This window comes from Musca autumnalis, unplaced genomic scaffold (genome assembly GCF_047663935.1).
Source record: "Musca autumnalis isolate F117 unplaced genomic scaffold, ASM4766393v1 scaffold_3, whole genome shotgun sequence".
Taxonomy (NCBI): domain Eukaryota; kingdom Metazoa; phylum Arthropoda; class Insecta; order Diptera; family Muscidae; genus Musca; species Musca autumnalis.
In genome coordinates, this window is record NW_027411866.1 from 113,100,922 (window position 1) to 113,126,432 (window position 25,511).

General features: G+C 36.8%; 1 protein-coding gene across 10 annotated transcripts in view; it reads left to right on the forward strand.

The window, feature by feature from the left end:
- LOC141397516 (serine/threonine-protein phosphatase 2B catalytic subunit 3-like) overlaps positions 1-25,511 on the forward strand; it is a 106,050-nt gene that overhangs the window by 28,666 nt on the left and 51,873 nt on the right. For 2 of the 10 annotated variants that reach the window (XM_073973898.1, XM_073973899.1), the window contains exon 1: positions 11,738-12,442. The exons of 2 other annotated variants lie outside the window; for them this stretch is intronic. The gene's annotated coding sequence lies outside the window, so the exon portion shown is untranslated. Of the gene's footprint in view, positions 1-4,317; positions 4,908-11,653; positions 12,642-25,511 lie in introns of those variants that run through there. 6 more of the 10 variants (XM_073973897.1, XM_073973902.1, XM_073973890.1 and 3 more) reach the window with 5 other exon arrangements.

The window sequence follows — 25,511 nt, forward strand, 5'->3', positions numbered from 1 at the left end:
AAAGATTCAAAATAAACGCTATTTTAAATAGTTTCAAAAAAGTATTTATTTATCTTAAGGCCTGGGTACATAAGCTGCCTCGCCTGCTTGCTTGTTTTCTGACATAATAAACATAAAACAATAAAGAAGGCCGAGCAAATTTCTAACTAGTGGAGCCTTTAAAGGGCTCCACTCACCTATCAGTCATGCTGTCGGGCTGATGAACCGTTTTGTATGTGTGTGCATGACAAGTGTGTGGCAAAGCCTTCAGTCAATTCTCGAAATCTTGAAATTTTCCTCCAAAAATGAATTAATTTTAAATTTTTCTTTGTTCCTTCACAAACATTATTATTTGTTTTTGAAAACTATATATATTGACAATTTGAAAATAAACACAATTCACGCAGACTGATGGGGGTTCATTTTGAAATCAAAACTATTTTGATTTTCATCAGTCATGAAAAAATCACATACATACGTTCTCAAATTTTCGAAAATTTACACATACTATCACAAATGCTGTCGGGAAGACTGATAGGTGAGTGGACGCCTTAAAGGCCTGGGTACATAAGCAGCCTCGCCTGCTTGCCTTGCTTTCCTGCTTCATTTCTGACATAATAAAAATAAAAGAATAAAGAAGGACTAGCAAATTTTGAACTGGGTTACCCTTTTCTTTTTTATTCTTTTATCAGAAGCAAGCAAGGTAAGTAGCCTCGCCTGCTTGCCTTGCTTTCCTGCTTCATTTCTGACATAATAAAAATAAAATAATAAAGAAGGACTAGCAAATTTTGAACTGGGTTGCCCCTTTTCTTTTTTATTCTTTTATAAGAAGCAAGCAAGGCAAGCAGGTTTGCTACTCTGCTTCATTTCTGGCATAAGGCCTATACCTACATATATACGGACGTATACCCAGGGCGTGTGTGGTGAAAAAAGTAGAACACATGTATTCTTATAAGAACTACCGAAATACGTCGAGCGTTTACTTTTTGTAATAGTACGTTTATATATAACCGGATTTAACAAACCCACTGGGTTTCAAATGTCAATTCCATTGCTTATATTTCAAATAAACCTTCATAAGCAAGGTTATATGTGATTTGGGACTCAACGTATTTGGGTAATACGGACGATCAGAGAGCGTTGTTTTGGTAGGTTGGTGAACTATTTGTGTACGTCCCGTCGATATTTAGGTTTAGCAGTAATAAAAATAAATTAATAAGGAAGAAAAGGGCAACCCAGTTCGAAATTTGCTCGGTCTTCTTTATTATTTTATTTTATGTTATCTCAGAAATAAAGCAGGAAAGCAAGGTAAGCAGCCCCTTCAAAGTAAAGGCCTGCGTACATAAGCTACCTTGCCTGATTGCCTTGCTTACTTCTGATAAAAGAATAAAAAAGAAAAGGGCAACCCAGTTTGAAATTTCTTCGGCCTTCTTTATTCTTTTATTTTTATTATGTCAAAAATGAAGCAGGAAAGCAAGACAATCAGACAGAGCAGCTTGTGTACGCAGACCTTAAAGGGCTGAGTACGCTTGCCTTGCTTGCTTCTGATAAAGAATAAAATAGAAAAGGGCAACATAGTTCAAAATTGGCTCTGCCTTCTATAGTCTTTTATTTCTGTTATGTCAGAAATGAAGCAGAAAAGCAAGGCAACCAGGCGAGGCAGCTTATGTACCCAGGCCTTAATATCCCTCAGATATAATACACTTATAACCGGGGTTTTTCCAATCATCGAAAACGCGTTTTTTGGTATAGCCAACAGCTGTGTTTCGAAGTTTCTTTTATCTCCTCGGTGTCTTCTGTTTTGTGAAGAGGAACAAGTCGGCGGGGCCAAGCCCGGTGAATTCAGTGGTTGAGGCATGATAACGGTCTTAATTTTGGGAAAAAACTCTCGCACAAGCATCGAGAAGTGAGTTGGTGCGTTATCATAGTGCGAAATCCATGATTGGTATTTTCACAATTCTGTACATTTCTGGTGAATTGATTATAGCAAACATCGCATAACTTCATAGTAGTATTCCTTTTTGATCGTACGACCACTGAGCAAAACCTTCACATTTGACCGAACTATGTGCATTTTCGGTCAAAAACAAACTAAGAATCCAAAATGGCTGTACCAACATAACAGAAAAAATGCGAAAATCGATCATATGTATGTACGTAACCCACGAAATTTGAAAATAATGGTTATTTTTTGATCAGAACGCGTACTCCTTCACCCGAGAATCTTCCTCGTAGATAGCCATGAGGATTCCTGACTGACGTGGAGTTGGGATTTCAATGCCCTCAACGGAAAGTTGGTGGCACACCGTTGCTTCTTTCTGGGACGACAGCTTTGAGCTTATAAGAACGCGTTTGATGGATTATGCTCGCTTTTGCTTCTTGATACTGCAGATGATTCCGTGGTACTTTTGGAACAATCAGGTGTCGCTGAACTGGTAAGCGTGAACACAGTTGCTTCCATTGTCCTCTTTCGCTTAGATGGGTGGATGGTCGTGGCACCTGCACGTTAGCCGCTGGAGTAACCGACTAACTTTTTAAGATAGAGCTTTGTAATTAGGTATAGAAGTTTCTATTACCCCTAGGATGGTTGGTATAGCTCCCATAGAACCGGGAGGTATTCGGTATTTTGAAGGTTTTAGCCTCATTATCACACTGCCAACACTGAAATTTGGTACTTAGTCTTCGTTGAGGGTATAAAACATTCCCCCCAGAATTTTGTTGGTGTAGACCCACGCCTTCATATAGCCCCCATAGAACGGTACAACCCGATTTTTGGTATTTTGAAGGTTGTGGCCCCAACAACCCACCGAATTGGCTGAAATACGGTATTTAGTCTACGTTAGAGGTAAAAACCGTTCCGACTGAAATTCGTCATTATAGGTCCACGCCTTCATATAGCCCCCATAGAACGGTACCTCTCAATTTTCGGTATTTTGAAGGTTATGGCCTCAATATTCCACCAAAATGGCTGTAATTTGGTATTTAGTCTTCACTAGGGGGAACAAAACTGACCACCTTAAATTTGTAGGTATAAGTCTACGCCTTAATATAGCCCCCATAGAACGGCAGCTCCCGATTTTCGGTATTTTGAAGGTTTAAGCCTCAATATTCCACGGAAATGGCTGAAATGTGGTACATAGTCTTCGTTGGGGGTACAAAACTTACCGCCTGAAATTTGTAGGTATAGGTCGACGCCTTCGTATAGCCCCCATAGAACGGAACCTCCCGATTTTCGGTATTTTGAAGGCTGTGGCTTCAATATTCCACCGAAATGGCTGAAATTTGGTATTTAGTCTTCGTTGGGGGTATAAAACTTACCACCTGAATTTTGTAGGTATAGGTCCACGCCTTCATATAGCCCCTATAGAATGGTACCTCCCGATTTTCGGTATTTCGAAGGTTGTGGCCCCAACAACCCACCGAAATGGCTGAAACTCTGCATTTAGTCTACGAAATGCGTCGACTGAAATTCGTCGTTTTGATATAGCCCCCATAGAACGGTACCTCCCGATTTTCGTAATTCTAAAGGTTATGACGTCAATATCACACCGAAATGACTGACATTTGTTATTTAGCCTTCCATAAGGTAATAAAATATTCCAGAGGAGCATTATCAGTATAAGTCCACGTCTTCCTATATCCCCCTCTTGATTTTCGGTATTTTGAAGGTTTTAGGCGCATTATCTTACTGAAATATCGGAAATTTGATATTTAGTCTTCTTTCCGCCAGAAATTTGTTGGTATAAATTGACGTTTTGATATAGCCCCCATGGAACGGTACCTCCCTAATTTCGGTATTTCGAAGGTTAGCCAGATTGTTTTACCGAAATTGCTGATATTTGGTATTTAGTCTTCTGCTAAGTTTACATTTACGAAATCCACTCGATTTCAACTGTCAATTCCATAGCTCAAACGTCAAATGAAATCCAGATGATGAAATCCATAGATAACCTATGGATTTGACAGTTGAAATCGAGTGGATTTCGTAAATGTAAACCAAGCATAAGTCATAAACGAAAGGAAACTAATTGTTTCATTTAAATTAACACCTTTCTTACTTGATAATACACTACGTTCAAAGTGACCACTAAAGTTAAAATCCTTGGGCGACCTTAACCCATTTTCACTTGTTACTTCCTCATTGCACCTCGCCCAGGCGTGTCAAATTCATGTCACTTTTGGAAATTAGCTGTCGCATTACAATTGTCATCAACATCATTGTCCTTTTTATTATTAGCCAGGCAACTAAACAACCAGTCATCTGTCATTAAATAAACAACAAATCTGGCAACACGTGTTAAATATATTCCAACCACCAACCAACTAACCAGCCCGTCTGTCTGTCATTCAGAGTTTGGTAACGACTACGGCGGCGGCGCTAAAAATAGTCATACGAAAATGTACTCTGTTTTGCAAAAATCATTGAGACGCGCACTCATGGTAATGAGAATAATTGCTTGGAGAGTACTGAGCATTGTTTTTGGTGGGGTTCTCTTTGCAATTGAATCGCACCAAAGTTGAGTAGTACAACCAACAGCTCTGTAGTAGCTAGCCCCCACACGCATGCAAAACGTTAGCGGTTCTCGCGCTGTTCGTTAGGTCGGTGGTCGATACATCGCTTCGAAAAAATTAAGAAAAAAAGACAAACAAAAAATAACAAGTGCGCGAGTTTATTTGAAAATTTATTTAAAAATAATTGTTCCCGATTTTAAAAATAGAGAATAAAAATTTTGTTTTTTCGTTTTCTCTGAAAAATAAAACGAAACGAAAAAAGTGAAGAAAATTTTGCAAAGAAAAGTAGTGCTGTGATGGATTAGTTTTTTAAACATTGCTGTGAAATAAAAAATCTACATACAACAACAATAAATAAAATTTAGACTAAGGACAGCAACAAATATTTGAAATTCTTGTTGAAAGAATAGAAAAAAGTAAGTTTTAAATTCCTTTAAAAACTGCAGAAAAACGAAAACAAAGTCCTCTACATGGGTATGTATGTCACTCAAAACTAGGCTATTCTTCTTGAGTGAACGACTACTGAAGTGCGTGCGGGTGGCGGGTGTATGTGGGTAAAGGAGCTTTTTGATTATGTGTTGGTTGGTTGTCTAAAAAAAATTATGCGCAAGTTTTTCTTTTTGATTATGGGTCGTTTGGACAGACGGCTGGTTCGCTATTTCTCTAGAGGGGTGGGTTTCCTTTTGTCGACTTGTTGTGTTGTTTTTTTCTCGTATCGTGCGATGGAAAAGTGTTGCAGGTTATTCTAAGCCACAGCGCACTGTTGCTTGTTCCTGATATTCTTCTTGTTGCTGTTTCAGTGTCGTCTAACCCCCACCTGTTTTCTGCAAAGCCAACAACAACCAAAATAAAAAAAATACCTTTACATTAAGTCATATTTGTTAGATGAAAGAAGGTATGCGCATCGCAGCTAGTAACGAACCAACAATAATGAATGGTGGCGCCCAACGTTCAAAGTGACAGTGAAGTTGAATAATAACCAACCCTAGTTGTTGTTTTTATTGTCAAATATTATCTCTCTGATTCTCTCTATTTTTCACGTACGTTCTATTGCCAAATTGTTACGACGGACGGACGGACAGCCACACACAGCCGACCTAATAGCCAATAAAGTCAAGTCAGTTCAACCTGTTTGTAACTCTGGTATCTACCAGCAGTAGTTGTTGTATTCTCTTTTGTTTCATGTTCAGAGCGATTTTCGAAATACTTTTTTTTCTGTAGGTCATCTTCTTCATTCCAGCCAGAGTTGCCGTTTGACGAATTGTAAGCATTTGGGACGAACCAGGGTGCATTTATGTAGAAAGGTTACACAGGAATCGGGTTCAGGCCTTAGTTTTTTGCTGATGTCTAAAGTTTTAGTTGCGAGGAATGCACCAAAGAGAATCAGACAACAAAATATTTTTGCAATCCCACGGCAGCGGGTTCTTTCGTACCGGATTGACCCGGAACCATAGTGTTTCGGCCAGTGGCTGCCAACCCAGTATCTCAAACCTATGCTTCTATGTATGTAGGTTTTTATGCTGCTACAACAACAAGAACAAAATATTTTCGTAAAAATGAAAATGGGTGCAACCGCTCGCTGTGCAATGGTATGCACACCTGCTTTGCAAGCCGAGAGCCCGGGTTTGATTCCCAGGCCACAGGCAACATTAAATTTTCATCGGTGGAAAAATACCTCTGAGAGTTATGTTGTTGACATTTCCTGATTTTTTCGGCCATGTAAAACTTCTCTATAAGTGGTGTCTTAAGACACGTCGTCCGGTCTCGGCAATAAACAGTAGTAGTAGTAGTATATGTGAAGCAATTACACTGCCTTTTTATTTGGTCATGGTAGGATTTCGAGCTTTTGGACCATTGTATCAGGTAGCATGGACTTGCCCTCGAAAAACATAATATCGCTGTAAACAGGACCACCAGCAGTACCTTCGGTAGAAAATTTGAAACAATCCTCGAATAGCCCTTAAACTGCACCTAAGCGAAAATGGTGAATCTTTGCGAAAGAGGTACCCTAAGAAGTTGTACGATATAGACCCTATTGGAACTTAATATAATGTACGTTTGGAAGAAATTTTACTATGTGCAATATTTCGGACATATCGGATACCCAATTTGTATGTTATTTTGCAGAAATCATATTTATGAGCGGTCATTATTCAAAGCCCTAATGTAAGCTTACAGAACTGTTGAACAATGTATTGAACATGCCGCATATCTGATCAAGCAGTTTGAGAACTAACAAAACTTCTGGAAGAGTACAAGCGGTGTAAAATGATGCGCAAAGAGGATAGGAACCACTACAAACTGCAAAACGAGAGCAAAGGCCGCATTGATTACTTCAGCAGCAGACCTGCTAGTACCAATACAGCTCATCCAATCGGAAATGGAGAATGGAAGCGACTGGGTCCACACTAGAATTGTGCAATCTAGTTCCCGGAGTGGATCGATCTTTCTAGTTCCTTTTCCCAATAGGAACTAGTTCCTTAAAGTAGTTCCATAGTTCCAAATAGTTCCGAGATCGATATAGTTCAACGAATCATTCTCTTTCATTTTTCTTTTCATTCCAAATAGTTCCGGGACCGAAATAGTGCAACGAATCTTTCTCTTTTATCGTTCTATTCGTTCCAAATAGTTCTGAGACTGAAATAGTTCAACGAATCTTTTCTCGCTCTTTTTGTTTTTTTTTATTCGTTTCAAATAGTTCCGAGACCGAAATGTTTTCATTACTTGGTGGATGAATTGACATAAAAATAAATAAATTGCAGCGAACAAACAGCAACAACGAAAGATCGACGTAGGCGTTAAATTGAAGGAACGATAAAAACGATAGGAACTATATGACCTAAAGGAACTATATAAACGCAAGAGCTGGATATAGTTCCAATAGTTCCTTGTCCGGAATAGTTCCTTGGAACTAGTTCGTTCCGGAACTACACAATAGAGTTGTATAGTTCATGAACGAACTAGTTCAATTGAACGATTCATTGAAAAGAGCGTATGAACTAGATCAGTCGATATAGTTCATTATAGTTCAATAGTTCACTGAACTATAATCAGTCGGTGACCGTACAATCAACGAACGATTCACAATCTAGTTCAACAAGTCGTTCACAAATACATAAAGTGACGGCGTCGTCTATGTTAAGGGATGCCTTCGTAATGTGATCAGTTTGTTTACGTTTTGGATCAATGTACATGGAATAGCTGTCCGAAAATGAAGATTTCTACAAAAACATAGAGACATAACATATTACAATATGTCGAATCCATTACCTAATGAATCTGCCTTTTTGGATAGAAAAAAGTGAAAACATAAAAAGAAACACACACGCACAAAGCTTTTTCGCAATGACAATTTCTACACACACAACATAAGATTTTTTGCCAGCCACCAAAATGAAGCATTAATTAAATTAATCTTTCTTTAAGAATGCAATAAAACTGTGTAAATATAATATTTTTGTTATCGAGTAGTTAAATTATATTAGTCTTTTGTTTGTTTGTATTTGGTGTATATATGTATGCGTTTTCATCAAACGACCGATTAAGAGCCGGAGAACGATTTTTATCCGAATGATTGAACTGGATAGTGAACTATGAACTAGATTACTGACCTAGTTCAGTTTAAAGAGCTGAGCTATTGAACTAGATCTTTCAAATGAACTAGATTGTACAACTCTACTACACAACTCTAGTCCACACTTAGCAGTTCAGCCATAATTGATTGTTGCGATACTCCTTGGGGCTAGCAAAAGGAAGCATAGCACAACATGCATTGCTAGACGCTTTCTTATATGCTCAAAGCCTTGAAATCACAACTGACCGAGCACAAATTGGAAGATGGGAAATCTGAAACAATGGCAGAAGGACACCAGAAAGAAACCAGAACATGTTAGATGTATTCAAAATCTGGGGATCAATTGTTGTTTTTGTAACAATATTTTTTATGTTTGTATGTTCTTTTACTGCATAATCTGGCTCTGGTTCTATTTCCAGTTCTAGGGATGTCGCTGTTTTGATGGGATGTCACACAGATCTACTGCCCATTTTTCAGACTTCCGGAACGATGTGGATGGCTAGCGACAGACAGGTTGAGGACTTTAGTGAGATAATCGACTCCCGGCACACTCACCTGTTTCATATGTCTTTCAATGACGTGGGTTCAAATCCCAGCATGGCTTAAGCTGATTTTTATTTATTTTAAAATTTTGCCTATTAGGGCGAAGATCATTTCGATAATAATTTCTCGTTGAAGTCAAGCCTAATGACCGATGATATTATGCAAGTGAAAAATGAAAGCCGAAAATCTGAACCCATACAACCACCATTATCTGACCTGGTTTCGCTTCTCTGTCATCTAACTTTTTCCGCGTATGCCCACCGTTCCGCTTATGCTCACCGACAACCCGTTAACTTCCATTCTCACTAGGGTTGGTATGACGAAGCTCATTACGCTCATTTGCTAACGCCGTCGCCTCTGCTAGGAAGTTTGGTCTCCTTTCGGCTATTAAGCATCAGGTATACGGCAAGCGGCTGCAGCGGATCAATTCTGACGATTGTTGTCGATAAAATAAGTGTGAATACCAAACATATGACAGGGGTTGTAGTTCAAATGCAGCCAATCCAAATACATTAGTTTCCAGCACCATGTGCTGGGTCGCGATTAGAGTTGGGTAATATAGTTCCTAGTTCCTTGTACTAGTTCCAAAACGTATGAGTAACATCATGAAATATAACGTGTGCTGTTAAGTATACGCAGTTTGTTCAAAGAAAAAATGTGGGCCGTTGGAACTGCGAAGTGAACTAGATAGTTCCATATAGTTCCTTTGGCACAACTCTAGTCGCGATCTTCGCTTTGTCATGAAAATTAACCCAAGGGTCGACTAAACCACAAAACATCGATTATTTCTTTGTGCAGGATTTGATGAGCTATTATGTCCAGATGAAAGCAGTCTTCACCAATGCAGAGACACATACATTTTCTCTTCCGCCTCACTTGTGTTTTTCGCCATTTTTCTGAGAGGAGTGAGATCCGTTTTGTGAAGTTTAGCCAGATTCTAAACAACTGCAATGCATGCTGGAACTCTCGGCCCATTCTAACTGATTCTGGTGCTTGAACAAGGAATTTTTTAAGAATATTTTAAGGCAAACTTCAAGGTAATACGCGTGGATTTTTTAAAGAATATTTTAAGACAAACTTCAAAGCAATACTCGTGCATTTTTAAAGAATATTTTAGAGCGAATTTTAAGACAATACTCGTGGATTTTTTAAAGAATATTTTACGCCAAACTTCAAGGCAACACTCGTGGATTTTTTAAAGAATATTTTAAGGCAAACTTCAACTCAATACTCGTGGATTTTTTAAAGAATATTTTGAGGCAAACTTCAAGGCAATACTCGTGTATTTTTAAAGAATATTTTAAAGCAAAGTTCAAGGCAATACTCGTGGATTTTCTAAATAATATTTTAAGGCAAACTTCAAGGCAATAATCTTGGATTTTTTAAAGAATATTTTAAGGCAAAGTTCAAGGCAATAGTCGTGGATTTTTTTAAAGAATATTTCTAGGAAAACTTCAAGGCAATACTCGTGTATTTTTAAAGAATATTTTAAGGAAAACTACAAGGCAATACTCGTGGATTTTTTAAAGAATATTTTAAGTCAAACTTCAAGGCAATACTCGTGGGTTTTTTTAAAGAATATTTTAAGGCAAACTTTAAGGCAATACTCGTGGGTATTTTAAAGAATATTTTAAGGCAAACTTTAAGGCAATACTCGTGGATTTTTTTAAGAATATTTTGAGGCAAACTTCAAGGCAATACTCGTGGGTTTTTTAAAGAATATTTTAAGGCAAACTTCAAGGCAATACTCGTGGGTTTTTTAAAGAATATTTTAAGGCAAACTTCAAGGCAATACTCTTGGGTTTTTTAAAGAATATTTTAAGGTAGAGTTGGGCAATCTCGTTCAATTGAACGATCCGGATCACTATCTCGTTCTATGGACACCGGTAATTTCTTTGGCAAAATGCGTATACTTAATTCCACACGTAGGTTTTTATGATGTTACTCATGAATACTCGTGAATTTTTTAAAGAATATTTTAAGGCCCACTTCAAGGTAATACTCGTGGATTTTTTAAAGAATATTTTAAGGCAAACTTCAAGGCAATACTCGTGAATTTTTTAAAGAACATTTTGAGGCAAAATTCAAAACAATACTCGTGGATTTTTTAAAGAATATTTTAAGGCAAACTTCAAGACAATACTCGCGGATTTTTTAAGAACATTTTAATGCAAACTTCAAGGCAATACTCGTTGATTTTTTAAAGAATATTTTAAGGCAAACCTCAAGGCAATACTCGTGGATTTTTTTAAAGAATATTTTAAGGCAAACTTCAAGGCAATACTCGTGGATTTTTTAAAGAATGTTTTAAGGAAAACTTCAAACCAATACTCGTGGATTTTTTAAAGAATATTTTAAGGCAAACTTGAAAGCAATACTCGTGGATTTTTTTAAAGAATATTTTATGGCAAACTTCAAGGCAATACTCGTGGATTTTTTAACGAATATTTTATGGCAAACTTCAAGGCAATACTCGTGGACCTTTTAAAGAATATTTTAAGGCAAACTTGAAAGCAATACTCGTGGATTTTTTTAAAGAATATTTTATGGCAAACTTCAAGGCAATACTCGTGGATTTTTTAACGAATATTTTATGGCAAACTTCAAGGCAATACTCGTGGACTTTTTAAAGAAAAATTTAGGGCCAACTTAAAGGCAATACTCGTGGACTTTTTAAAGAAAATTTTAGGGCCAACTTCAAGGCAATACTCGTGGATTATTTAAAGAAAATTTTAGGGCCAACTTCAAGGCAATACTCGTGAATTATTTAAAGAATATTTTAAGGCAAACTTCAAAGCAATACTCGTGGATTTGTTAAGAATATTTTTAGAGATTTCTTGTGGAATAAGAAAGGATGAGATCCCAATTCAAGCGTTTATCTAACATCTTTGTTTTATACCTATAATCCCAGCCGTAAAAAACCACAAAAATTGGCAACACTGAATACTGTCAATGAATATTCCACTTTCTCACTAATTTTCTTCGTATGTAGTATTTTTTTCTTTGCTCTCTCAATTCTCTATTTCCTTTTCAGCATTTTTCGATAGGTCAACATCATCATCATCACCACAAGCACTATTATCATAACGTCCGAGCGACATATTCACCTCATCTGCAAACATTTGTTTTGTCTCATTTGTTGTTGTGACGGGCGTGCTCTCATACTTTACATCCCATTTTTCGCTGCTGCTGTTGATATCAAATAAAGAAGTGTATTTACCGTTATTTGCATTTGCAAAGTGTTATCGGGAACTAAAGACGTGCAGCAGCGGCGGCGTTTATTCACATAACAGAAAGAAAGAAAACAAAAAAAAAATTGAAGTACAAAAAAACAAACAGACACTTGTTTAGATTTCGAATTGTTATTCGATTATATTTATATAATCATAATATTTTAACAAGTGTGTTCGGCGTGCTATGAAGTGTTTCCACAAGTGTGAGAAAAGATATTCAATTTTTTCCAAGTAAAAATTGCAAAAAATATGTATTTGCAAGGAGGGTATTAAATGATAAAGGAAAGGAACCAGAACAACAAGAATAACGACATTTGTGGAAATGCGGGTAAATAGTGTGACACAATTTTTCAAATATGTGCCAAATGTTAAAACAGTGTTGCCAACCTCAAGTTACATCTCTCTGTAACAATTCACAAGTGACAGAGAGAGAGAGAGAGAATAGTATTTCTCTCCACCTCTAGTGTTTGTTTTCTCGCTGTGTTTTCCAAGTTCTTCTGATTAAAAATTAAACCGAAACAAAGGATAATAAAACATCCTGAAATCCCAAGTATACCATAAACAAAAACTTAAAGAGAATTTTCTACTTAAATCTTTTCGTGTTAGTATTTCATAAAATGTTTACAATTTGTAGTAAAAAAATTAAACAAAGTGCGTGAGACAGAGATAGAGAGTGCCTATATCAAATTTGAAAGGTGTGGGATGGGATCCATTATAAATCATATTCCAGCTCTCTTCCATTTAACCTGTTACCATTTGTTGTTGCTGTTGTTACGGCTGAAACTTTGAAATATTCATATGTATGTATGTTATTCTATGCATTCGTTTTTATTACTGTTATTATTAATATCGTTGCTTGTACGATGCGTGTTTATGTCACTGGCTTCTTTTTAACTGTCTTGTCATAAAAAGTAGGGTTACCCTTCTCATTATTTTACACATGTGATTGTAGGTCAAAAACCTATAAACCTTGAATGAAAATGTCCTTCTGAATGGAAATGTTTGTGTGTATGGAGAATTCTTTCTTTTTTTTTCATATTCATGGTTGTTTTTATATGCTCCACCATAATACGGAGGGTATAATTAACCCTTTCGGGGATTCTATGCCATATGGCATAACCAGTTTTTGAAGGCCGTTTTAAGGCAAAATACTTATGGGCACTTTTTTTTTAATAATTTTGTATTTTTCCCTGAAGTGTTATCTAAAAATAATTCGACAAAAATTTTTGATTGGTGGACCCTATACATTGTTATGTCTCAAAGAGCAAGCGCTCCTCGTTCGATTTAAAATTTGCATGAAAATACCATCTTATAATTTTATATATTTTATTAACAAAAATATTTTTTTTGTTAACTTTTTGTATTTAATTTAGTAGATAATCATTGCCTTAATAATTAAAACGAAAAAAAGATCCGAAATATAGTTCAATGGAGCTGCCAGATTTTTTATATTTCATACTATGCCATATGGCATAGATTTTTCCCAACGGAAATGTTTCACCTTGTTTGACTCCCAGATCTTCTATTGTAAAACCCCTAGATCTTCTACAAGAAGACCTCCAGATCTTGTATAAATAGACCTCCAGGTCTTCTATAAGAAGAACTCCAGGTCTTCGTATAGAAAACCTCCAGATCCACCATAGGAAAACCTCCAGATGATGTATAACAACTCTTGCAGATTTTCTAAAATAACTCCTCCAGATATTATATAAGATGGCCCCCACGTCTTCTACAAGCTGACCTCCAGCCCTTCTATAGGATGCCATTCAGGTGTTCTATAAGATGTCCTTCAGATCTGCTATAGGAAAACATTCAGGTCTTCTATAAGAAGTCCTCCAGTTTTTCTATAAGAAGGCCTCAAATCTTCCATAAGAAGACCCTAGCTTTTCTATAAGAAGACCCTAGGTTTTCTATAAGAAGACCCTAGGTCTTCTATAAAAGGCTTTAAATGTTCTAAAAGAAGACCTCCAGATATTCTATAAGAAGACCTTCTATGTGAAGACCCCCAAATCTTCTAATAGTAAACCTCCAGATATTCTATGACAAACCTTCATGTCTTCTATAAGTAGACCTCCTGGTCTTCAATGAGAAGATCTTATGCTTTTCTATAAGAAGGGCCCCTGCTCTTCTATGAGAAGACCATCTGGTTTTTTATAAGAAGGTCTCCTGCTCTTCTGTGAGAAGACGTCCTGCTCTTCTATGAGTAGACCTCCTGCTCTTATATAAGAAGAGCTCCTTCTCTTCTATAAGAATACCTCCTGCCCTTCTATATGTAAACGTCCTTCTCTTCTACGAGAAGACGTCCTGCTCTTCTATGAGCAGACCTCCTGCTCTTGTATAAGAAGACCCCTTTCTCTTCTATAAGAAGACCTCCTGCCCTTCTATATGCAAACGTCCTGCTCTTATATGAAAAGACTCCTGTTCTTCTATCAGAAGACGTCCTTCCCTTCTATATGCAAACGTCCTGCTCTTCTATGAAAAGACGTCCTGCTCTTCAAGAAGAAGACCCCTTTCTCTTCTATAAGAAGACCTCCTGCCCTTCTATATGCAAACGTCCTGCTCTTATATGAAAAGACTCCTGTTCTTCTATCAGAAGACGTCCTTCCCTTCTATATGCAAACGTCCTGCTCTTCTATGAAAAGACGTCCTGCTCTTCAAGAAGAGGACCTCCTGCTCTTCAAGGAGAGGACCTCCTGCTCTTCTATAAGAAGACCTCTTGCTCTACTATAAGAAGACCTCCTGCTCTTCTATAAGAAGACCTCCTGCCCTTCTATATGCAAACGTCCTGCTCTTCTATGTGAAAACATCCTGTCCTTCTATGAGACGACCTTTTGCTCTTCCAGGAGAAGACATCCTGCCCTTCTATGAGAGGACCTTCTACTCTTTTATGAGAAGACGTCCTGCTCTTCTATAAGAAGTCCTCTTCCTCTTCTATAAGGCCTCCTGGTCTTATATAAGACGAAATTTAATTAAAAACTTGAATATTTTAGTTTTGTTTTTTTTCCTTTAAATACATTCTATGCCATATGGCATAGTGTCCAAAAACCACTTTTCCAAACAAAATGTTAAAAAATTAGTTTTGATTATTCATATAGTGGGCTTAAGTATATATAAAATTGGAAAAATATATTTTTCAGATCAAAAACAAAAAAGAAGCACCGAAAGGGTTAACTTTTTCATTCCGTTTGTAAAACATCGAAATATTCGTCGGATACCTTAAAAAGAATATGTATTCTTGATCAGCATAAAGTTATAAGTCGATATCCTAGAATGTTTGGTTTTGAAAATGGGCTATATCCGTCCACGTTTTTATATAGCTCCATATAACTATACCTCCCGATGGTACCTCCCGATTATCGGTATTTTGAAGCTTTTATCTTCATTACTTATTTAGCTGGCCTTTAACAGAACATTTGTTCCATAAGCCGAACTAAGAAATGTTCTCCAATCCTCTCTGTTTGTTGCTGTATTTTCCCAATCTGAGATATGACTTTTTTTGATGTCGTATTTCACTTGTTCGATCTATCGAATCTTTGGCCTTCCAGGTCTGCGTTAACCGCCAAGCGGGCCGTATTTATACGCCTTTTTAGTGGGTTCATTATCAGTCATTCTTATGACATGGCCTGATGCTTATGACGGTGCCGAGGTAGACGAAGTCTTGTACTACCTCAAACTTGTACGTACCAACATTCACAGTTGGTGCGAGATCTGTGGACCTGTAAGGAGTCGATACGATCAACTTGTTATATAACCGTTTACTGCCAAACCGGCTTTAGTAGATTCCCTTTCGTCTTTTGCAAAGGTATCAGTTACTTCCTTTACCGATCGATCCATGATGTCAATGTCATCGGCATAAGCTTTTGTATATATTTTTCCACTTCTTTTGACCTTCGCATCTCTTATAACCTTTTCCAACAGGATGTTGAAGAGATTACACGACAGGCCGTCTCCTTGTTTGAAACCTCTCTTGGTAGGAAACTCTTAGGAGACGTTCTTTTCTATATTAACTGAGGACAGAGTGTCATCTTACAAAGCCGGATAAGCTTTGCGGGGATACCAAAATCAGAGATGGCTTAAAATACCTTTGAACGTATAGGGTTGTCGAAGGCTGCTTTATAATCGGCAAAAATATGGTAGGTGTCGATTTGCATTTCTTAGGTCATTTCCAGGATTTGTCTCGGTCTAAAGCCGCACTGATATGGTCCAATTACTTCATTGACCATAGGCTTAGTCGCTCACACAAAATACCAGATACTGTATTATATGCAATAGGAAGCAGGCTTATGCGCCCTTAATTGGAGCATACAGTCTTATCACCCTTCTTGTGGATGCTCACGTTCCAACCGTCGGGTACGCGTTCTTCCTGCCAGATGGTGGTAACTAGCTGTTTGAACGGCTCGGCTGGTAAGCCATCGGCTCCCGCTGCCTTAATATTCTTCAGCACGTCAATTGCTTTCATCTTGGCTGGGCGGTATACATTCAATTCCATCTTCTAGGATTGGATCTGTGGTATCTTCGTCGTCTTCGCTACTATTGGATACAAACAGTTTGGAAAAATTTTCTCTCCATATCCGAGTTCACTATCTGTATCAGTTACCAAATTACCTTGCTGGTCTCTACATGAGGATGTGCCATCAGTTTGATGTTTCACTCTTTGGTAGAACTTACGGACTTCATTCTGGCTCCTGTACATCTCGATTTTTTACACTCCCGCTTTTCCATTTCAATTTTAAATTTATTTACATTCAATACAAAGGAAGCCATTTAAGGCCAATTATACATGTATTGGAAGATTAACTTAATATAGTGCTCTTTTCTCTCTTGCGGAAACGACGTTTCCCGATACTTGTCTCGTGCGCTACACGTTGCTACTGATTGTAGAGTAACCCTATATGCAGCATTTTTATTTTCGCTAGCAGCACGAGGCTCTTGGTCATACCATGGATTCCTTGGTGGAGGTCTCTTGAATCCAATTATGGATTCAATACAAAGGAAGCCATTTAAGGCCAATTATACATGTATTGGAAGATTAACTTAATATAGTGCTAAACTATGATAGAATAGACTCTTTTCTCTCTTTTTCCTGCGGAAACGACGTTTCCCGATACTTGTCTCGTGCGCTACACGTTGCTACTGATTGTAGAGTAACCCTATATGCAGCATTTTTATTTTCGCTAGCAGCACGACTCTCTTGGTCATACCATGGATTCCTTGGTGGAGGTCTCTTGAATCCAATTACAGATTCTGCGGCTGTTTGCATGGAGTGGTCAAAACTTTGCCATTGTTCTGATATGTTATCGTGACGAGGAGTGCTTTGATTAAGCAATTGGGCTAGTTGAGTCGACCGTGTCTTCAATGGGAGCATATGCTCATATAAAGCTGATGTTGAAGAATTTTGATTTTATTCGAATTGTAGCAAGTCTTTCATTCAACGGGTTGAAGAAACTGTCCTCTTTGGGACCAAAAAAATTTTCCCCCAAAAATTTGTCAGTATAGGTCCACGTTTTGATATAACCCCCACTGTACAACTGTAGCTCCCAATTTTCGGTATTTTGAAGATTTTAGCCGCATTATCCTACAGGAATATGTAAAATTCGAAATGTTGCCTTCGTTGGGGACATATAGCATCGGTTTTTACGAAGGTACATCTTGATTTTAAATATTTTCAGTTTGTGCACGCATTTTCGAAATGGAATGGCTATAACATGGTATTTCCGACTCTGAATGGGTAGAAAACATCGATGTCTCATTGGTATTAAACCTTGTTTAAAAGAAAGTGATATTCTTCAGTTAGCTTATTCCACTTTTCCTAGGAATAAGCCTTGACGTAGCGCAGAATTTAGTAGTTTCATAAACGAAAGGAAACTAATTGTTCCATTTTGTTTCAATGCAACTCATGGTGGAGGTTATAAAAAGTTCAGCCCGGCCGAACTTGACGCCATTCTTACTTGTTTTATTTTCAGAAAAAAACTGTTCCTACAAACTGGGAATTTTATTATTAGGGTTTGAACAGACAGAGGACTTTATCTAGTTTACAATGACAACTTCTCTAGATAAAGACCTGAGGTCTATATAGTGGATTCTAATTGCTTAAAATCCAACGTTACTGACTCCCTTCATTGCTTCTAAAAATCCTTAATAAAATTTACTTCTATTGTCTCCCTTGGTTTAGGAGCAACCAAAATCTTAAAAATCCATGTTCTTTGTCGTCTTTGGTTGCTATTAAAATTGTTTACACAATCGGGCCAGTTATCTTCGCTAGAAGAAAGCCCTTAAAAAATCCAAAACCCCTTGACTATTACAGGTTTCCCTGAGTAGTTTATTAAACAAGCCATTGTATAATGTTTCACCAATCTTCCTTTACACACCCCAAAATTACCCTGTTTTCAGTCGCAATTATGTTCTTTCCATCCATCCTAATGTATGACTGACTACCTATATGACAACTATTAAATTTAATAATAATTAAGTTTTTTTTTTTTTTGCAAACAGTAGAAGAAACAACAACAACTATTAAAAGGTGTTAGTTTTATGCAATTTTAATAGTTATGCAAATTGTTTGTAAATAATAGAAAGGGGGAGTAGGGGTGAGAAATGCTAGGAGGAAAAGAAAGAAATAAATAACAAGTGCTAGCTGTGAACATAAATCCCAGGCAAGTGCAATGTAATTCTTTCCCTCCACACACACACGCATAAGTTCCAATGCCAAATGAGAGGGGACTAGCTGGAAAGGTTCATGACATGGTGACAGTGGTGGTGTGGGTGGTGGTTCTGCCAACAATTTGCCAGCCATGAGCAGCTCTTCTTTGTTATATTTGAACTTAGCAATGAACACATTTGACATTGGTTTGTGCCTATGGCCAACCAAAGCCATCTGTTGGAATGCAGGAAATTCCCCCACGCGCACACAATGCCACAACTCGGTGACCAGAAAAGCTTTTCATTACGCTTGAAAGAATCGCTGGTATGGTTCTTTGGTTCGTTCGTTCGTTGTGCATTACAATTGCAAAAAAGAATGGTTTTAAATGAAGTCCTGCTGATAGTGTAGGTTTTTAACTCAAGGTGGGACTGTATAATATATCGATTGTGGGTCTAAACATCTATCCATCCATTCAACGTTGATAAAGTTGCAATACATGCGATACTTTGTAGGTATGTGGAGAAGTGGATCATGAACACCGTGGTCCTCAAGTATGAATCTATAGAAATTAGGTAGACTGCGCTCAAATTAAAATATGGGAAAGCTTAAACAATTGCAGAAGGACTCCAGAATTTGTTAGATGTGTTTAATCTGTGGGACGATAAAAAGCGGCATGTCGATATTCGACCGAAAACTTTGATTGAATGTTTCGAGAGTAATAGTACGTTTATATATAACCGGATTTAACAATCCCACTGGATTTCAAATGTTAATTCCTTTGTGTATACGTCAAATAAATCCTCATTAAGAAGGTTAACCCTGCAAAAGGCTGTAATATAAACATGGCCTAACCGGTATCGAATATTGTCATCCCAATTTTGACACACATAAGCTTCGTTGCCGTACTTTTTAATAGTAAAACTCGTAAAGGAGAGAACTGTAAAAAAAATTTTCTCACACAAAAGTTTTTTGAAATAGTTCGGGAACGGAAAAATGGAAAATACGTCAAAAAAACTGGAACAAATGTCAAAGTCGGCGTATCAGCCAATCAGACGCCGGCGCACGGTGGTCGAAAGCACTGATCTAGCGGCGCGAAATTAATAACTTGCAAACGAATTGAGGTACGTCACTGCAATTTTGCACAAACTCAGCTTGTACCTGTGGGTAATAATGGGCCAAATATGAACAATATCGGCTAATGTTTTGGTATAGCCCCCATATAACGGCGCCCTCCGATTTTCGGTATTTTGAGGATTTAAGCCACAGCTTCGAAGCAATTTAGCTGTAATTTGGTATTTGGGGTTCCTAGTGGTCACAAAATATTTCCACCAAAAATTATGAACATAGGTCCACGTTTTGATATAGCCCCCATGTAACCGTACCTCCCATTTAGGGTATTTTGAATATCATGACCACATTTTTAATTCAACTTGGCTGTAATTTTGCATTCCGTGTTCTCACTGCGTATAAAATCTTCTTGCAAAACATTTTCAATACCGATTTATGTTTCTATGTAGCCCCTTTTATGGTACCCCCGATTCGTTGAATTTTTACTTGTTATCCCATATTTAATAACATATTTAGCTATAATATGGTATTATAGTGTCTCCGGGGGTAGAACTCATCCTTGCAAACATTTCTCAAGATAGGTCCATATTATGATTTAGCTCCCATACAAATGCACTGCTAAATTTGTATTTGCATGAACCCTTATTTTAAAAGTGCAGTCATCAAAAGATTTGCAAATATTTGCAGCCCGAATGTGGCTATTCAGTATCCAGAGAGTCCAATTTCATTCCCCAAAAAATAATCGGACCTAAGTTCGGCCAAGTTTACAAGATGCACTCTATGGAACAAGCGCGTACAACCCATAAAAACACTAAAAAATTGAATTTCTTGAAAATTTATTGCTATATAACTAAGTACCTCCAGACCCCAAACTAATTTTTATAATTTAAATTACACCCTCTGATATTAATTAAAAATATATCTTGTCCATATTCATTACGAATTTATTTAACATTTAAACAAATATGAAGTTAATTTGTTTGCAACACTATTTTAAAATCTGATGCAACAAAAACTCTTGTTTTTGATAGTGAATAACTGAGTGAATATTTACAATAACAAAAATGAAAAAACAAAATCTTTATCTGCAAAGTGTCTGTAATCAATACAATGATAAATATTTCTCAATTTTATAGTTCGATTTTTTGACTTTCGCGCCGCTAGATCAGTGGTTTCGACCAGTGTGCGGCGTATCAGCCAATCAGACACGCTCAAATTTGTCGAGTAAAAAGTTTTTAAAGAGAGTGCCATTCAGCGCCATTTTTGTTTAAAGAGAAGTGAACATTTTACAAGTTTTTTGTGTACGGGAACGGGTTTTCGGGTAAAATGTGTAAAAGTCGTAAATGTTGTAAAAACTTTTTAGTTCTGGAACAAAGCTATAATTAGGCTCCTGATGTCGTTGTATAGCGATACAGCTCGTGGTTCACCGTTAACGCGTATTGGGCCATAGATCTTTCGAAGAATTTTTCTCTCGAACACAGCTAGCACTGCCTCCTTATCTGCTTGCGCAAGTACCCATGCTTCGGAACCATACATTAGTACGGGTAGTATCAGCGTTTTGTAAAGCGTTGTTTTTGTTTGACGAGATGTGGCTTTATTCTAAACTTTGTTTAGGAATACATTCAAAATTGAAAGCTTTTGAAAGTTTTTCGACAATTTGTCGAAAACGTTGTCGATTGGCGGTTTGTAAAAAATTACAAAATAGGCCTACTGGTTATATTTTTTGTATGACATAACCTAAAAATGTAAACAACAGCTTTGCCAAACAAACAAAACATCTTTTCCCTTTATGTTTACAGACGATAATAGAGCGCGCTCTAATCGTACATGGATGTGGTGTCATCTCATTTTGATTCATCAACATGTTTTTATGTATCACACGACGAGTAGAACTGTCAGATCTGAAGAACAGATACATAAGACATAACATAAGAAAAACATATGGTTTGATGGCACCTTTACTTAGCCCAAAGTAGCATCTGTTGGCCAACACTATTCTTCTTATTTCACGACTGATGTTGTTTGTTGTGCTTTGGTGCCGAGGAAGATGAAGGCTTTTACTACCCCAAAATTGTAGGTACCAACATTCACAGTTGGTGCGAGATCTGTGGACGTATTAAGAGTCGATACCATCAACTTGGTTTTATCGCCGTTTACTGCCAGACCGACTTTAGCAGATTTTCTTTCCACCTTTTCAAAGGTATCAGTTACATATTTTACCAATCGACTTATGATGTCTATGTCGTCGACATAAGCAAGTAACATGTGGCTGTTTGTATATATTTTTCCACTTCTTTTGATCTTCGCGTCTCGTATAACCTTCTCCAACAGATGTTGAAGAGATCACACGGCAGGCCGTCTCCTTGTCGTAAACCTCTTTTGGTAATAAAGAGGTTCTTTCCTATCTTAACTGAGGACTGAGTATCAATTAATGTCATCTTACAAAACAATCTAATTCAGCAATTTTAATATTGGGAATTACGGCAGTCTGCAACTTTTCTATAGAAAATCAACCTATTCAGCTCGTTTTTATAGAAAACAATACTATTAGGCAACCATTCAATCAAACTATTCAACATTTGTTTAAAAAACAATGCAACTAATAGGATTTGCATTCTATAGGAAATCCCATCTTTCAGCAACTTTTCTACAGGATATCACAATATTCAACCACTCTTTAGGAACATTTCTATGATGCTCAGAAACTTTTATTAGAAAACTTTTTAAAGAAAACTACGAAATGCGCATCAACTTTTCTAAAGGTAGAAATAATCAATATATTTAGCATCTTTCTCGGAAAACAATCTAATTCAGCAACTTTCATATCACAAAATATTACTATTTCATACTAGTAATAACACCATTCAGCTACTTTTCTATAGAAAGCCAAGCTATTCAGAAAACAATGCAATTTAGCAATGTTTCCATTTGAAATCACGTCATTCAGCAGCTTTTCTACAGGATTTGAGACTATTCAGCAATTTTTCAGGAACCTTTCTATTGGACACTATGGTACTCGGACCTTTTCTACTTTTCTATAGAATCTAAGCCAATCAATCATATGAGATTCGATAGTAATTATATTGAAACTAAGGAAACCAAAAACTTAGGTCAACATATTGGAAGGTGTGGGCACGGTGCTCCTAAAGAAATTTTTCCTCATTTTGGAAAATACGTAATTTTTACAAATTTCTGAAGAAAGAAATAGCTATATCTCGGAAACTATAACACATAATGTGCTCATTGTTTTTTTGTTAGGTATATAGGATTGTTGCCTTTAGAAAACAATAAACAATAAATTACCGCAGCGTTTACACGTAGTGAACTTTTTTATTTTTCCTTAGATACTAAATTTTTGTGAAATTCCAACTTTAGTGGAGTAGAACTTTTAGGGATCAGTAGGGACAAGGATTGGTATTCATACAAAGATGCCCGAGAGTGTCGCCTTTCAGGCCATATATGAGGCGCTCAGCCGGAACCGTTTGAAACAAAAACTAAAAAACTTTATATTGCAGGTTATATAACCTAGTGTTATACAATGCAATAAAGAGTTTTTTAGTATTTATTTTAAAAGGTTTCGGATGGATGTTTATAGCCTGTTTCTAATACTCCTACTATATTTGGTATGAAAAATGAGCTATATCGGTCGACGTTTTGGTATAGCCCCCATACACAGGTACCTCCCGACTTTTGGTGTTTTGAAGGTTTAAGCCTCAATATCCCACCGAAATAGCTGAAATTTGTTATTTAGTCTTCGTTGTTGTTATAGGTCCACGTCTTCATACAGCCTCCATAGAACGGTACCTCTCGATTTTCGGTATTTTGAAGGTTTAAGCCTCAATATCCCACCGAAATAGCTTAATTTTGTTATTTAGTGTTTGTTGGGGGTATAAACCTTTCCACCTGGAATTTTTCGGTATAGGTTCACGTCTTCATATAGCCCCCATAGAACGGTACCTCCCGATTTTCGGTATTTTGAATGATTTATCTTCAATATCCCCCTAGAATGGCTGAAATTTGGTATTTAGTCTTGGGCATTTAGGGGTATAAACCCTTCCAACTGGATTTTTTGGTATAGGTCCACGACTTCATATAGCCTCCATAGAACGGTAACTCCCGATTTTCAGTATTTTGAATATCCTCTCGAAATGGCTGAAATTTATCGGTATACGTCCACGCCTTCATATAGCCCCCATAGATGGGTACCTCCCGATTTTCAGTATTTTGAAGGATTTATCTTCAATATCCCCCTAGAATGGCTGAAATTTGGTATTTAGTCTTGGGCATTTAGGGGTATAAACCCTTCCACCTGGAATTTGTCGGTATAGGTCCACTTCTTCATATAGCCCCCCATAAAACGGTACCTCCCGATTTTCGGTTGTGGTTTCAATATGCCCCTGAAATGACTGAACTTTGGTATTTATTCTTCATTGGGGGTATACAACTTTGTTTGTATTTTTGAACGCACACGCAACACGCAGAGTTATAGGTTTGGCCCTTTATTGACATTTGACCATTTTTAATATATAGGAAGGTATATTTGATGAAAATTAGTAAAAAAAAAACTTAACTTTGAATTTAACCTATTTTATTCACCAGATGATTGCCAAAAAAAAAAAAAAAAAAATATGAAAATATCTCTATCAATATCTCTAAAATATTTTGACCATGAAAAAAATATTCTGAACCACTGTGTGCCATTCAGCAATGTTTCTATCGAAAACTACGGCACTTGGCAATTTTTTTATAAACAAAAAACATTCAGCAACTTTCCTATAAAAACCGACGCTGTTCAGCAAGTTTTCTAAACGAAAATTCCTCATCTATCAACGTTTTTATAGGAAGCGCGCTATTTAGCAACTTGTTTTATAGAAAACATTGATCTACCAAATCTTTTCTATAGAATGCCGAATTTTACAATAACTTTCTAAGAAAAGTCCTCAATATTGAAACAATATTAGTCACATTTCTTCTGGAAAATTGTTCAATTCAGCAAATTTTCAACAAAAAATTTTATCATGTAATCAAAATTTCAGACTTCCGCATAGGGTGTCCAAAACCGAAACCGGTTAACCGGTTACCCGGTTTTGAGTTACAAACCCGAAACCGGTTTTCGCCAAAAATTTCATTTTCGGTTAACCGAAAAAACCGGTTATTTGTGTCGGTTAACCGGTTTTAAAAAAATAGTAATATTTGTAATATTTCATTACAATTGTATTCTTGAAGGTAAACTAAATTAACTAACACAAGATACGACAAAGTTTTAAATGTCAGATACCTTTAAATTTGGAAAATATTTTGTGTAAAATGTAGAGTTGTGCCAATTTAGTTCACTACGCAGTTCCAATGGTACACACCATTTGTATGAAAAATCTGAGATACGTTATATCACACGTTAGTTTTTATGAAGTTATTCATACATTTTGGAACTAATGCAGTGAACTAGGACCTAGAGCTATAGTAGGTACAATTTAAAACGAATGTTTGGTCCAACTTAGTCATTATTGAAATAGCCGCCGAATTTTCAATAATTTCACGATAATTTGAGATTGGCAAAGCAAGACGAAGAATCCGAACTTAATTAAATGTAAACCCAATTCTTTTAGTACACAATTTTATATTTGTAAGGGCTTTTACTATCCTTAGGGCAGAATTTCGGTCTTTATTTTGGTGTCCCCACTTCGAGGTTTGTTGTCGAATAACAAGGATATTATGAGATAATTATATGATAACGAAGTCGTTATACTTAAATTACCCCTTACCGCACATTTTTAATCAAATATATATCAATTGTGAACAAACTTGTACATATTTAACAAAACCGGTTTAAACCGGTTAACCGGTTTTGAAAATTTTTAAAAACCGAAAACCGGTTTTTGAAAAAATTGAAAATTTCGGTTAACCGAAAACCGTTTTGTTTGGAAAAACCGGTTTTTTGGACACCCTACTTCCGCAGATTGGG